Source organism: Aedes albopictus, chromosome 2 (assembly GCF_035046485.1).
Source record: "Aedes albopictus strain Foshan chromosome 2, AalbF5, whole genome shotgun sequence".
NCBI lineage: Eukaryota > Metazoa > Arthropoda > Insecta > Diptera > Culicidae > Aedes > Aedes albopictus.
The window spans coordinates 373,573,220-373,587,604 of record NC_085137.1 but is presented as its reverse complement, the minus strand read 5'-3'; the positions used below and the strand labels follow the sequence as shown (position 1 = coordinate 373,587,604).

Genomic DNA, 14,385 nt, shown 5'->3' with positions numbered 1-14,385 from the left:
CCATTCATTTGCGAAAATTTACATTCATTTGCTATTATCTCAGATCAGAAGCATGCTATCAAAAAACAATGTATGGATGATTTTAACCTTGTAGTTTTATCTGAAAGTTTGCCGAATAACATTGGGGTCGCAAACGCATACCAAAGTCGTGAGCGAGCTGTGAAGGCAACTCTCCACGCGGTGAATGTAAATTTCATTCACGCTGTGGAAAGTTACCTTCACAGCTCGCTCACGACTTTGGAATGCGTGTGCGACCCCAATGTTATTCGGCAAACTTTCAGATAAAACTACAAGGTTAAAATCATCCATACATTGTTTTTTGATAGCATGCTTCTGATCTGAGATAATAGCTAATGAATGTAAATTTTTGCAAATGAATGGTTGCAACCTTGACAAAAACTGCAATGAAGGAGTTTAGCTACAACATTTCAATAAGGGTGTCTAGTGGCTTGGGCTTGGTGGTCTAGTGGCTACCGCTTCTGATTCGTATGCAGAAGGTCATGGGTTCAATCCCTGGCCCGTCCCTTTTCATCCTACTTTGTATCTTTCTATCCACTTCCTCTCACTCTCTCTCTCTTCTCTACAACTCATGTATATTCATATGTTCATAGCCATCGCTAGAACCAGAAACGAATTGGAAAAAAGTCGTTTCCCTCCCTTCCAATTTCCACTCACAGCACAGTGTATATAACGCCTACAAGTTATGCAACCAAAGCGTGCTGTGCCGCTTGACCTTATTCACCTCATTCACCACACAATCTATACACTATAAAAATAACCCCTATCCATGGATCGCATCACCGACCCAACGGTGACTCCCAGATCTCCCATCCTTTCCGACTAACAAATACCCCAGTCCGTGCTGGGTGTGGGGATGCAGAGGTGATCTCGGTCTTTAGTAGCAACAACCAGCACACTCTAACATTCCTTTCCCTTCCCAACTGACTATAAGGACGTGGCCGGCGCCGGTATTGATCCAAAATGTATGAGCTGCTAGAATTGCACTTTGAGAATAAGTGGAGTGTCCCAGCCCTTATTCATTTGGATCTCAGTGCAATTGGTACCAGCTCAGATCAATAACGGAGTAGCAACCATTGACATGTATAGTCAGATTTGATCGTTTGATCGTTTTTAACATTTCAATAAGGGTGTCTAGTTAATGTAGTGGTATACATTGTAAAGGCTGCAAAATAATATATTGTTTTCACGATAAAACTGCATTTTCAATATTTCGTTTAGCATTGACATATGTGCGATAATAGTTGCGGATTATCTGTTATCATTTTTTAGTAATATTTTATAAAATTAGTTTTCTTATCCAGCAATGCTATGTTGTTGTCATTTAAACTATGGCATTCATGTGTCTGTGTAGCGCTTGTTGTATGCTAAAAAAGCTTACGGGAATATTTTATTGTTTTGTGTTTGATCTGTTTTGTATCAAATTTATTATCCACTCGCACACAGTTCGGTGTTGTTTTGCTATTTAACATGAATTTTTCTGTATAACAGATAATAGCGTTTTAGTTTTTGTTTCAATATAAGTTATTGTCTATATACTACCAATATCAAAAGCACATTAGTTTCTGCGTCGATACAGTATGGATTTATTTTTTATATGTTCTATATTGACCGTTGGCTCAATATTTTATTATATATGTGTGATTCTTTCAATTCTAATCCTAGAGTTCCATAAATCTTAACATGAATTTGTTCCTGTTGTATATGAAGAAATACATAAAATCTATCATTTTAGCTATTAGATTCGTGTGTTCGTCTGTGTTATGTGTGTTTAGTGTACGCTATGAAGATCCCGATGTCGGTAAATGATAGCAACTACAGTTCTATACTAGAAATACTCTAGCATCAGTTTTTCTTCATACTATACATAAGGATAGTTTTGCCGAATTAGTTTTCACTTTTTAGGTTTCTGCTGAATACAATTACCAATGTGTGCGTTTTTGATGGGTTATGTCGAGCTAATCCTAATTATTGACCACTACTGCACTCATACTCCACTTTTCCAGATTTTCAGAACTCACCATTGCTTAGAGTCAAACGGTTAGAAACCAAATCAATGTTCTATTGCTACTGTCCGTAATTCCATCATAAAATATATCACCAATCGTCACCAAATTATAAGTACTTTCAATATTTCATAGAATTACACCTGATTTAAATAAAAGTATGTTTGCTGGTAATCAGAAAACTGCTGATTTTGCGTGTGTTGAATGCATTTGGCAATACGAATTACTGACTTTCAGCATTTTTTTTTCCAAATTTTTGAAATTCCTAGCAATTTTGACAGCTAACACTAGTTTACAGAAATAAAACAAAAGTCATCAACGAACAGAATTTTTCATACATAACGTGCTCAATTTAGAATCGAGCTTCAAGCAAATTTCAGCAAAATAGTTATTTTTAGCTATAGCTGATAAACTTTTGAAGGAATCTCAAATTGAAATTGTAAAGGAGTTCCGCGAAGAATTCCAGGAAGAGTCCCCGAAGGAATTCCAGAAGGAAACCAGACGGGTTTCCAGAATGACTCCACGAAGGAATTCGAAGAGGATTAACCGAAGAATTTTCAGGAGGAATGACGGAAGGATGCCCAGGAGGGATCCTCGAAGCAATTTTAGGAGGAATCCCCGGAGGAATCTCCGGAGGAACTGCGGAAGGAATTCTCGAAGGAATTCCAGGAGGAATCCACGAAGGAATTCCAAGAGGAATTACAGAAGGAATCCTCAAATGAATTCCAGGTGGAACCCCAGAAGGAATTACAAGCGGAGTCCCCGAAAGAATTCCAGGAGGTATCCCCGAAGAAATTCCAGGAGCACCCAAAGGAATTCCATAAGGAGTCCTCAAAGGAATTCTTTTTTTTTATTCGTTCATATATGTTCATTTAGGCTAATTCTTTAGGCGCCGTCCACAAATTACGTAACGCTCTAGGGGGAGGGGGGGAGTACGGTCGAGCGTTACGGCTCATACAAAAATTTAAGGATTTTCATACAAAAAAGCGTTACGGAGGGGGGAGGGGGGGGGTCGAAAAATTCCGATTTTTGCGTTACGTAATGAATGGACGCTGCCTTACAGCTAAGGAATTCCAGGAGGCATCTGCGAAGGAATTTAAGAAGAGATTCTCGGAGAAATATCAGGAGGAATGCTCGTAGCAATTCTAGGAGGAATCCTCGGAAGGAATTCCAGGAGGAATCCTCGTAGGAATTCCAGGAGGAATCCCCGAAGGAATCCCAGGAAGAATCTCCGAAGGAATTCCAAAAAAACCGGAAAGAATTCCAGGAGGAATCCTCGGAGGAATTTCCGAATGAATCCTTGAAAGAATTCCTAGAGGAATCTCCGAAGAAATTCGAGGAGGAATCCCCAAACGAATCTCCGAAGGAATTTCAGGAGGATTTCCAGGGGGAATTCTCGAAAGAATTCCAGAAGGAATCCTCGAAAGAATTCCAGGAGCAATACCCGAAGGAATTTCAGGATGAATCCCCGGAGAAATTCCAGGAGGAATCCACGGTCAGGAGGAAGCCCCGTTGAACTTTCAAGAGGAATCCTCGAAGTAATTCAAGGAGGAATCGCCGAAGAAATTCCAGGAGCACACAAAGTAATTGCATTAGGAATCCTCTAAAGAATTCCAGGAGGAATCTCCGAAGAAATTTAAAAATGAATTCTCGGAGAAATACCAGGAGGAATCCTCGGAGCTATTCCAGGAGGAATCCTCAGAAGGCATTCCAGGAGGAATCCTCGGAAGGCATTCCAGGAGGAATCCTCGGAGGAATCCCCGAAGGAATTCCAGGAGGAATCCCCGAAGGAATCCCAGAAAGAATCTCCGAAGGAATTCCAAGAGAAATCCCCGAAAAAATTCCAGGAGGAATCCCCTTAGGAACTTCCGAAGGAATCCTTAAAAGAATTCCGGGAGGAATCTCCGCAGGAATTTCAAAAGAAATCTCCAAAAGAATTCCAGGAGAAATAACTAGAGGAATTTCAGGGAGAATTCCAGAAGGAATCCTCGGAAGAATTTCTGGAGAAATCCCCGAAGGTCTTTCTGGAGGAGCTTCCGAAGGAATTCCAAGAGGAATCACCGAAAGCATTCCAGGAGGAATCCTCGCAGGAATTTCAGCAGGAATCCTCAAAGGTATTCCTGGAGGAGTTCTCGAAGGAATTTCAGGACGAATCGCCGAAGAAAGTCCAGGAGGAATCCCTGAAAGAATTCCAGGAGGAATCCTCGAAGGAATTCCAGGAGAAAAGTCCAGCAGGAATCCTAGAAGGAAGCCCAGGAGAAATCCCCGATGAACTTTCTGACGGAATCCTCGAAAGAATTCAAGAACGAATTCAAGAAGGAAATCCTGGAGGCCTCCTTGGAAATAAAAACATCTGAAGGAGTTCTTGTAGGAACTCCATGAAGTATCCTTCAAGGAAAGCTTGGAGATATGCCTGATTATATAGGAATCGCTCAAGAAACTCTTGTAGGTACTTCTGAAGAAATCTCTGGATCCTTCTGGCAAAAATCACCGAAAGAACTCCAGGAGTGATCCTTGGAAGAACTCCTGGAAGAATCCATAAAAGAACTTCTGGAGGAAATCCCGAAAGAACTTCTGGAAAAATCTTAGGAGGAACTCTTGGACTAATTCCTGAAGGAACTATTGTAGGAATCTTCGAATCCTGCTGTAAGAATCTCTAAAGGAAAACCTGGAGAGATATCTACAGGAAATTCTAAAGGAATACCAAGAGGAAATTCTGAAAAAAAAAAAAACATCTGCACGAATCCCTGAAACTATTGAAGGAATCTCTGAATTAACTCCTGGACTAATCTCTGCAGGAACTCTTGTAGTAATTTCTGATGGAATCCCTGGTGGACCTCCTAGACTGATTTCAAAAGGACCTCCAGTAGAAAATCCTGGAGCATCCTGGAGGCATCTTGAATACTCCTGAAATAATCTCTGAAGGAACTTTTGATGGAATACCTGAGGCAACACCTGCTGGAATACCTGAGGGAACTTATGGATGAGTACTTTAAATTTTGCGACAGATTAGTGAAAGTTGTGTTATTGACGAGTTTATGGAAAAACCTGCTTCAGTTTTCGCAAATTTTTCAAAAGATTTCAAAGGTATGGATTTTTCTTAATGAGAAAAATATAATATAAAAATTATTCCTCAACGTACTTGTGCAATATAAGATGATAGCGAGGCATGATTCTACACCTTTTTTCAAAATTTTGCTCGAAATTTAGCAAGGGGATCTCAAAGGATTTCAGAATATGAAAGGGTTTTTTTTTTTTTTGTTTTTATTAATGTGTATTTTAACATCAAGCTTATTCTACACCTACGAAAGGGGTGTTTTAAGGGTGTCAGGGGAGTTTATCCTTAGAGGATTCTCGGCAGAATCCTGGGAGGATTCTCGGCAGAATCCTGGGAGGATTATCTGCAGAATCCTGAGAGAAACTCCTCAAAAAATGTGGGGGCGGTCGAGAGGGGTTTCAGAGACTAACACCCCTGGTTTCAAAGGAATTCAGGGTGTTTCAGGATTTCATGGAGTTGCAGAGGCGTTCCAGAGGATTTCAAGGGAAGGTTTCCGGGCGCTCAAGGATATTTCAGGTGGTTCCAGGAGCGTTTCGGAGATGCTCTAAGAGTACCCAAGTAACCAGTAAGCATTTAAAATAGCATTCCTTCAGCATTATAGTAGCCTTTACGACAAGGCGTTTAATGCCAATTAGCCGTATATGCGCCTATAGTGCTACCTCACAGCAGGTTTTGGCAAAATAACGGGCTGTCTTAGTGCTATCCCTTCAGGAACGTCGTGATGAAATGTCAAAGAAGCGTAACGCCTCGTCGAGCAAAAAAAAAAAAAAATAGATTGACGTCTGCTTCTCGTTCTCTCAAGCCTGCTTCCCCGCTTCATCGTCATTCCATATTCCAGCCGGTGCTAGGTGGTACATTTTTGCTGATTTTTGTAATGATGTAGGTTTGAACTTACGATCCGGAGATTGATTAATCATATCTGCTTCGGATTCTGTTGCTCCTGATCCACGATGCTAAAGCTGTCCCGGTGGCGTGCGTTGATTTAATCGCCAATATAAAGAATGATTCAGTAACAGCTTCAGATTCAACATCCAAAATTTGTTTTCATTAAGATATTTCATTGTGGTAGAGCATTACGATCCCTTCTTTTAAATATCTGTGGAATAAGATTGCTTTTTCCCTCTTTCAAACAATCCTATGATCCACCAGAGCATCCACCTATTCAGCACATATTTTCCGACGAAATGATACATAATTGGTGATTTTTTGATGGACAAGTTCCCAATCCAATCCAGCTGCAGTAATGTTTTCTTTGGTGCTTTTGGATGAGTAGGGGAAAATGAAGAAACAAATAAGATGCACAAATTTGTAAACAGAAGCAGAGGCTCTGTAAGAGAGAGACAAAATGTGTTGCCAAATGCGTAACATATCTCCCAACCTTTTTGCTCCTAGCATTTAAAGAGCAGTTGAAAAGCATTCTGTATGCTGCCAAGTGAAACCACTTCAAGCAGTTGAAATGCTAATTAACAGCCGAAAGCTTTTGAGCAGCACAGTTTATGCTAACTTAAGGCAGCTATGCATTCGAACTGCTTATGTAGGGCAGCAAGCAGTTTAAATGCGTAATACGGGCTGATACACGGTTTATTCAAATGCTTAGTGGTTACCTGGGTATTCCAGGAGATCTCAGGGGGTTTCAGGGGTTTTCAAGGGAGTTCCATGGGGTCTCAGGGGGTTTTAGGGGCGTTTTAGGTGGTTTCAGGAAGTTTCAGGGGATTTCATTCAATTGGTTTTCAAAGGGTTTCAGAAGCATTCCAGGGGGTTCCGAAGGGGTTTCAGGGACATTTCAGGAGGTTTCTGCGAGTGTCAAAAACGTTTCATGGAGATTCAGAGGTGTTCCTGTAGGTTTCAGGGGGTTTCCGTAGCGCTGGAAGGGATTTAAGGGGATTTGTGATAAAATCATCGAAGCTCAAACGCATCGAACCAAAATTTTACTCTAACCGTTTTTGTCACATATCTCAAAATTTCGCAACCTTTCTCGAATTCTCTGTCCACAACATTTAGACGCTTCCTAGAACACATAATATTTCTAATGCGATCAGTAACTGCGAACTATAACCAATTGCACCCTAGTGCTCTACACAACTTCGCGTTCGTTTCAATTTCGATCCCATTTTGTTATATGTGTTTCAGTGTATTGTTTTCAACTTTCTAGCGTATTTGTTTTGTCTTGTTCTGTTTTTTTTTGTAGTTTTATCTCCTATAGTTTAGTTAAAGCTGAAACCCACGCATATTTTCACCGGAAAGTATTGTCACAAGTCGTCGGTTCACGTGTTGTCCGATTGTTTTTTCTAATCCACTAAACATAAAAGATTCGACATTTCTGTTTCCATTTGCAGGACGATGGCTGGCTGCAAAGTTATACAACCCAAAGATTAGCTTTTTGAGCGATGGCTATTTTACAATTATTGTCTCTCTGTGTTCATTGATTTGGTTTGCACTACGGTTTATATGATTGACAATTCATGTTCTTTTGATGTTTTTTTTATACAAACAAAACATTGTAATGTTATTTTGGTGATCTGTATTATGAATTTGAACTTCGAACCTGAACTTAATGGGCTTCATATCAAATCACTTAAAGTTTAATGTCTCTTATCAGCAGGCTTGTCCGCACTGAGCGCATGAAAATTCTGCTCTTTGGATTTACATCATCAAGCACATCATAAATTGGAAATCTTTCCATCTTATCAGCTAGAAGGATGTTGAAATATTGTAAATGTCATTTCGAACTGTCAAAAAACCGCACACGCTAAGGTCAGATTACCTATAAATAGGTAGTCGATTTACCCATATTTGGGTTTTGCATTTAAAACCCATAATATGGGTAAAATATACTGAGAAAAAACGGTAAAATTTACTCATATTAGCAGTAAAGTCAATTTACCCAAATATGGGTAACTGAACTTCACCCATATTTGGCTGAAAAATAAGTGTTTGTAAAAAACAGACTGATCAACACGCTGGAGCAGGAACTTCTAAACAGATTTCATTAAAAGGTAAGCCAATAAATAATTAAACTTTCATTTAATTGATTATTTCTCTATATTATTTATCATTTCAGGTCACAATGATGAAAGATTCTCTTGATCGCGAGTTGCCACATTCAGCACACTCCTCCGTCCAGCAAGACCGAATTCGGTTCCAGAACCTTCTCATGATCAACCACAATCAATAGCTCGGACTCTGTCAGGGACTCTGCTGGATTACCACCGGTACCGTCTTTTCTTCAAATAACCGGGCGGTAGCGCCGGGAGCAAGAAAAACCTGTGTGATTAACAATTGGCATCACTTGAGCAGGGAAGGTTTAATAAAATCCGAGATAAAATCCATGTGATTTGAAAAAGGCAAGCAATTAAGACAAATAGCAATAAATAGTTCAATTGGTAACTTTTTTATTATAATTTCAGGTCCCAATGACAATGGATATCTTTGCACGATATCGCGAATCGCCCATGGAATTTCCATATCAAGCTTTTGCAGCACTAAGTGTCCCCGAGCGTGTCCCTCAACAATTCGTCCAGTCATCATATAAACTGCGAACTCCAGAGAGGCCGAATTTGGTTGTAGCGGCAAGGAAACGGTGATCCGATCAAAAATACGCTGAATCAATAGCCTGTTACAACATTCCCATAAAAACATCACGTGTGTTTTCCATCAGTACTTCCCAACCAGATCGACGATTCCGATTCTCCCGCACCAGAGCCAACCGCAACCCGTCTGAGCGACTCATCCTGATTACCGTCCGGAAGCGCCAAGCCAATGCACAGAAAAGTCTGAACCTCTGGGAGTCGGAGTACAATAGATTATTTATAAGTGAGTAGAATGTAACTATCAAAGTTAATAAAGTCTAAATTAAGTAAAAAGAAAAACCAATTATGTATGTTTCATCATTTTTTTTCCGAGAAAACTTTGAAAATTATAACACAATCTCATTACGCAAATATGAGTTAAATTTACCTATATTTTTCGTTAGCACAAGTACTCATATTTGGGTAGTGCTCGTTTACCCATAAGTTAGTAAAGCCACTTTACCCATAAAATGAGGTTGTGCACTTTTTGGCGATTATGAGTATACTTTACTCATATTTGGGTAAATTGACCTTAGCGTGCACCGCAGAGCCACACGGAGCGCGCAAAGAGATTTTCACCCGGGTGAAAACACTCTAGTGAATTTCACTTTGAACGGCCCGTGCGGCGCTGCGGTGCGGTTTTTTGACAGTTCGAAATGACATTTACAATATTTCAACATCCTTCTATCTGATAAGATGGAAAGATTTCTAATTTATGATGTGCTTGAAGGTGTAAATCCAAAGAGCAGAATTTTCATGCGCTCAGTGCGGACAAGCCTGCTTATCAGTTTTTTTCAGAATTTTCATGAATATAAAATGTGTTCATATTAATGGTATGTGTTAGGTTTTCCAAATAATTTCCTTACAAATTAACTTCTTTTATGGTTTATAGCAGAGTCGTTTATGCCATCTTTTACCTGAACATGTAGCCCTCTCCAATTATTCCGAACAATTATTGTCTTATTGATACTTTTCAGCTTGATAATATGTATATATTGTTAGGCTCATTATGCAGCAGTTTCCTAGTTCATCGTATGCTTCATTGTTTGTTTTCCTATAGGACGATTATAGTAATAATGATTCTGTCCATAAGATACCTTTCTTCATGGGGCGAAATGGCTGCTTCTATAGATACATGTTTGGTGAACAATGTCAAAAGGTAACTTGCCACTATCGGAAGAATTTAAAATTACATAGCTCTACAGGTTCCTATGGTTGTTTACTATAAAGGTTCACTAATACAAAAAGATAGTAGTTGATCTATCATTCGGTTTGTATAATTTTTATAGATAATCACACTTGTCTGATATAGTGCAAAGTTCATATTAGTTCCTCGCTTTGCTAACATTGAAATCATACTCCGATATTTGTATCTTCTTTTCTCTAGAAAATGTCTTTGATTTGTATGAAATTGATTCTGCATTATATGTGCAGCGAGCACTGGATTAAATTATATTCATTTTGTAGTTTAAAACTCTTACGTTATAGCGTGAACGGTACACTCAAAACTGATTTTGCAGGACACAACAACCAACTAATAAGCGCTCCATCAAATTAATCTATTCTAATTGGACACAACGGCTTTCATAAATATACGGAAATAGTAACGCATTCTATCAACTGTCATTCCTAGTTCTTCGCCTTAACAAAATACTTCATCTAACCTGAATAAAATCGCGATCCCTATATAGTCAACCATCTTTTCTAGTGTTCATACGAGATCACACTTTGCCTAGCAGTTATAAAAGTTGTCATGTTATGCACCATTTCTAATTCTACAACATTTTCCCTTGGACCGGACCGGCCGACCTTCTGATTCTGCGTTTCGTTTATATTTGTAGTGTTAGTGTCTTTGGCAAAATATTATATTGTATTATGATGAGTAAAATGTGCTTTCGTTCAACTTGTGCTCTGGTTGTTTATTGTCGTTAGTTTCATTTCTTTTAGCAGACAAACACATTCAACTGCTTCAAAACATAAAACAAACAGATAGCTTACCTATGTATATCAAACAAACAATAGACAATTTACTTATGGTTTAAATAATCAACCTGTGGAATGTTTATTGTCATTGTGGATTTGTAATTTTTCCGTTATTTTTCTTCACTTCCATACCATGAAAGTTGATATTATCCATTTCTCTTGATATGTTTTCAATCAAACTATTGTTCAAAAAGCTCATTCATTTAAAGTGCATCTGTAATGTAGGAGTTTCAACCAGCAACTTGCAAATAATTACCATTTATTACTTCCCACCCACACACTTTTTCAATGTCTCATTGCTGATAAATGATTAAAATAAAGAGTGATAGAACGAAACTTGTTAAAACTCATTAAAATTTATCATAGGGTAAATTTACCAATAGTGTTGCTATTAGTAGCTTCACTTAAATTTGCTAGGAAAAATGTAAAAACCATTGTTTATTTCAGTTTTTTTCTAATAAATCACTTGCACCAACTATAGGTACACGGTTCCTATTATGGAGGTAAAATTCAACATTGGTTCCTATAGTGGCGCATCCCATTGAATTCTTATGGGACGCGCCACTATTGGAACACTGCCACCATTATACACTCCCGTTCAAAAGTTTGGGGTCACCCCCTCAAAAACATGTCATTTTTTTAGGCCCATATCTCCGCCAATTTGCGTCCGATTTCAAAACCCTAGGTTTCATTCAAAAGATAATAAGTCAAAGAAACTTTGAACATGATTTAAAAGAAACTTTTTCAAAAAAATTTGTATGTAAACATAACCCAAAGTTGCCAAATTTTCTAAAAAATGAATATAAACTTACGGCAGTGTCGCTGGAAGTTGGATCGACCAAATTTTAAGATGAGAGCGGTAATATGACCCATTTTCTATTAGCTTTCAACTGCTTTTTACAGAACTTAGCTAAAAAATCTAGAAAAAAAGTTATTAAGTAAATTAATCCTTGATGTCATCGACCAAAAGTTTGGGGTCACCCCTCAAAATGCTGTATCGGCCAAAAGTTTGGGGTCACTATCGTAAAATATGGAAAAGTGATTTGTTGATATCTTTGTCAGCTTTCATTCAATTTTAATTCTTCTTGGCTTATTTGAAACAAAATAAATGATACTTAACCACACATATTTGTTGAAATTTACATACTAAAACTTAACGTAAAGTTGCCTCATTTTTTGAAGCGTGGTAAAATGTGCTAACTTTACATAACATTTTTATATACAAAAATCGTTAAATACGTTAAGTTGAAGGCATCAAACGTAAATTTAGGTGATTATCTTTGAAATGAGCCAAAAATAATTAAAATTGAACTATAGATGACGAAGATATCACCAAATCACTTTTCCATGTTTTACGAAAGTGACCCCAAACTTTTGGCCGATACATCATATTAAGGGGTGACCCCAAACTTTTGGTCGATGACATCAAGGATTAATTTACTTAATAATTTTTTTTCTATATTTTTTAGCTAAGTTCTATAAAAAGCAGTTGAAAGCTAATAGAAAATGGGTCATATTACCGCTCTCATTTTAAAATTTGGTCGACCCAACTTCCAGCGACACTGCCGTAAGTTTATATTCATTTTTTAGAAAATTTGGCAACTTTGGGTTAAGTTTACAAACCAATTTTTTTGAAAAAGTTTCTTTTAAATCATGTTCAAAGTTTCTTTGACTTATTATCTTTTGAATGAAACCTAGGGTTTTGAAATCGGACGCAAATTGGTGGAGATATGGGCCTAAAAAAATGACATGTTTTTGAGGGGGTGACCCCAAACTTTTGAACGGGAGTGTAGGTGCAAAGGAGCAAAAAAAGGAATATAATTGTTTAAAATAGGTTTTTCGGCAAATTCTGAACCCAAAACTGAATTAATGTTATTAATTAGGTATGATGCATCTATTAAAAATGTCATTTGCAAGCTTTTTGGTCGAAATAGTGCTTAATTGCCACTACCTCCAATATTGGTTTTACCTCCACTAGGGGAGCTTTTACCCTATCTACAAAAAGCATGGACATAAATATAGCAAATGATTGTTAATCAACAGTTTCATTACATAATCAAAAAGTACACTAATCTGTTATGTTCATAAACTTATTGCATCAACTGTCTTACAATATTCTGCAACTAGGGTGTCTGTACCAAATATGGCACTACCTAAGGAAAACGATTTGTACAAATATAACGAGAAGACCAACGAATGTCATCAATATGTTAAAAGACAGCTTAGTTTCCATACTTTACAGGAAAAATATAGAAACGGAGCCACAACTACTTTTAGTATGTATAACAGCGTGTGCCAATAATGATAGGAACCCTGTACCAGTTATGGATATATTTTATAACTTTGATTCCTTTTCGCACTATTTGTATGCATTCCTTATGGGATTAGCCATAATTGGTACACTATGGCGAAAATGGGTGCAAGGAAGCCGAAATTTTAAGGAAAATGATTTATTTCTGCCATAATTTGAATAAAATGTGAAGTTTAAATGAGTGCAACCATCTTTTCTGAACGTGATCTGTTGTTTACAATTTTTTTCTGATTGATTTATATCGTTAACGGGTGAAAATCAACTATGGCGTATAATTGGTGCTATAGCCATAATTGGTACACTTACCCTATATTGGTTTAGTTTAAGCCATATTCGTTTCAATACAAGTTATGGCAATTTAAAACGACGGAATTTACCATACATGTTTCCATTTCATCTTGCACATGATGATCCGATATCGTAAACAGTATCGTCGTCTGGAGTAAAAAAAAACAGTTTCTTTTCTTTGATGAATCAGAACAAGTGCAAGCACGTGTCGCATCTCGGTCAGTACTACGGGAAAAATACGCAGCATTATACGTGAGGGTCGTGCTGTGGCAGACTGACACAAAATGTCCTCGAATCACACTTCGCCTCAGTCTCAGAGCGGGGAAGTTCATACCATTGGCGTTGGAGCAAAACATATCCTTCAGGGACCGAATTTGCATGGAATTGCTGGCCAAATATTTACATAATGCATCGAAGTCTAACGTAGTGACAACTCCGTATAGGGACCACAATTCGATCCATTTTGACACTGATCCGTTGAATAAATGAAACTTTTATGCGTTGGTATGCGTGATGCAGCCGTTACTTAGCATCGGATGACAATTCAGAGAAGTACCAAGTAATCAATGACCAAAAACTTACTCCGGAAATTCCTCCAGGTATTACTCCGGAAATTCCTCCAGGAATTACTCCTGAAATTCCTGCAGGAATTCCTTCGGAAATTTCTCCAGAAATTTGTCCGGAAATTCCTCCAGAAATTCGTCTGGCAATTCCTCCAGGAATTCGTCCGGAAATTCCTCCAGGAATGCCTCCGGAAATTCCTCCAGGAATTCCTCCGGAAGTTTCTCTAGGAATTCATCCTATCGGAGGAACATCCTAGAAGAATATCTGGGGGAACTCCCGGAGAGACTCTAACAGGGACTCCTTGAAGAATTTCCAGGGAGAATTCCTGGAGGAAAAATATATAAAAAATAAACTATTCTAATAACACTAGTTTACAGCATTTTTGAACTCGGTAAGCTGATGATCGTTTTTGGTGTAGAATCATGCCCTGAGTTCGAAAACGCGAAGGAAAAAAATTACAGTAGAGCGGAAATTTTTTCGACTTTCCATACAAGCTTGATGATTTGAAATCGATTTTTGTACTATTTTTAAGCAAAGCCGCTCACTTCACACATCTCATTCTCCGTAATCAATGCTCCGATTGAGCTG

At 38.1% G+C, this 14,385-nt stretch overlaps 1 long non-coding RNA gene across 1 annotated transcript; it reads left to right on the top strand.

Moving 5' to 3' along the window:
* The first annotated feature begins 1,139 nt into the window (after positions 1-1,139).
* On the top strand, positions 1,140-10,999 carry LOC134288356 (uncharacterized). Its single transcript, XR_009997918.1, has 2 exons — positions 1,140-8,078; positions 8,144-10,999. It is a non-coding gene; the product is annotated as an uncharacterized LOC134288356 (long non-coding RNA).
* Positions 11,000-14,385: the final 3,386 nt, after the last annotated feature.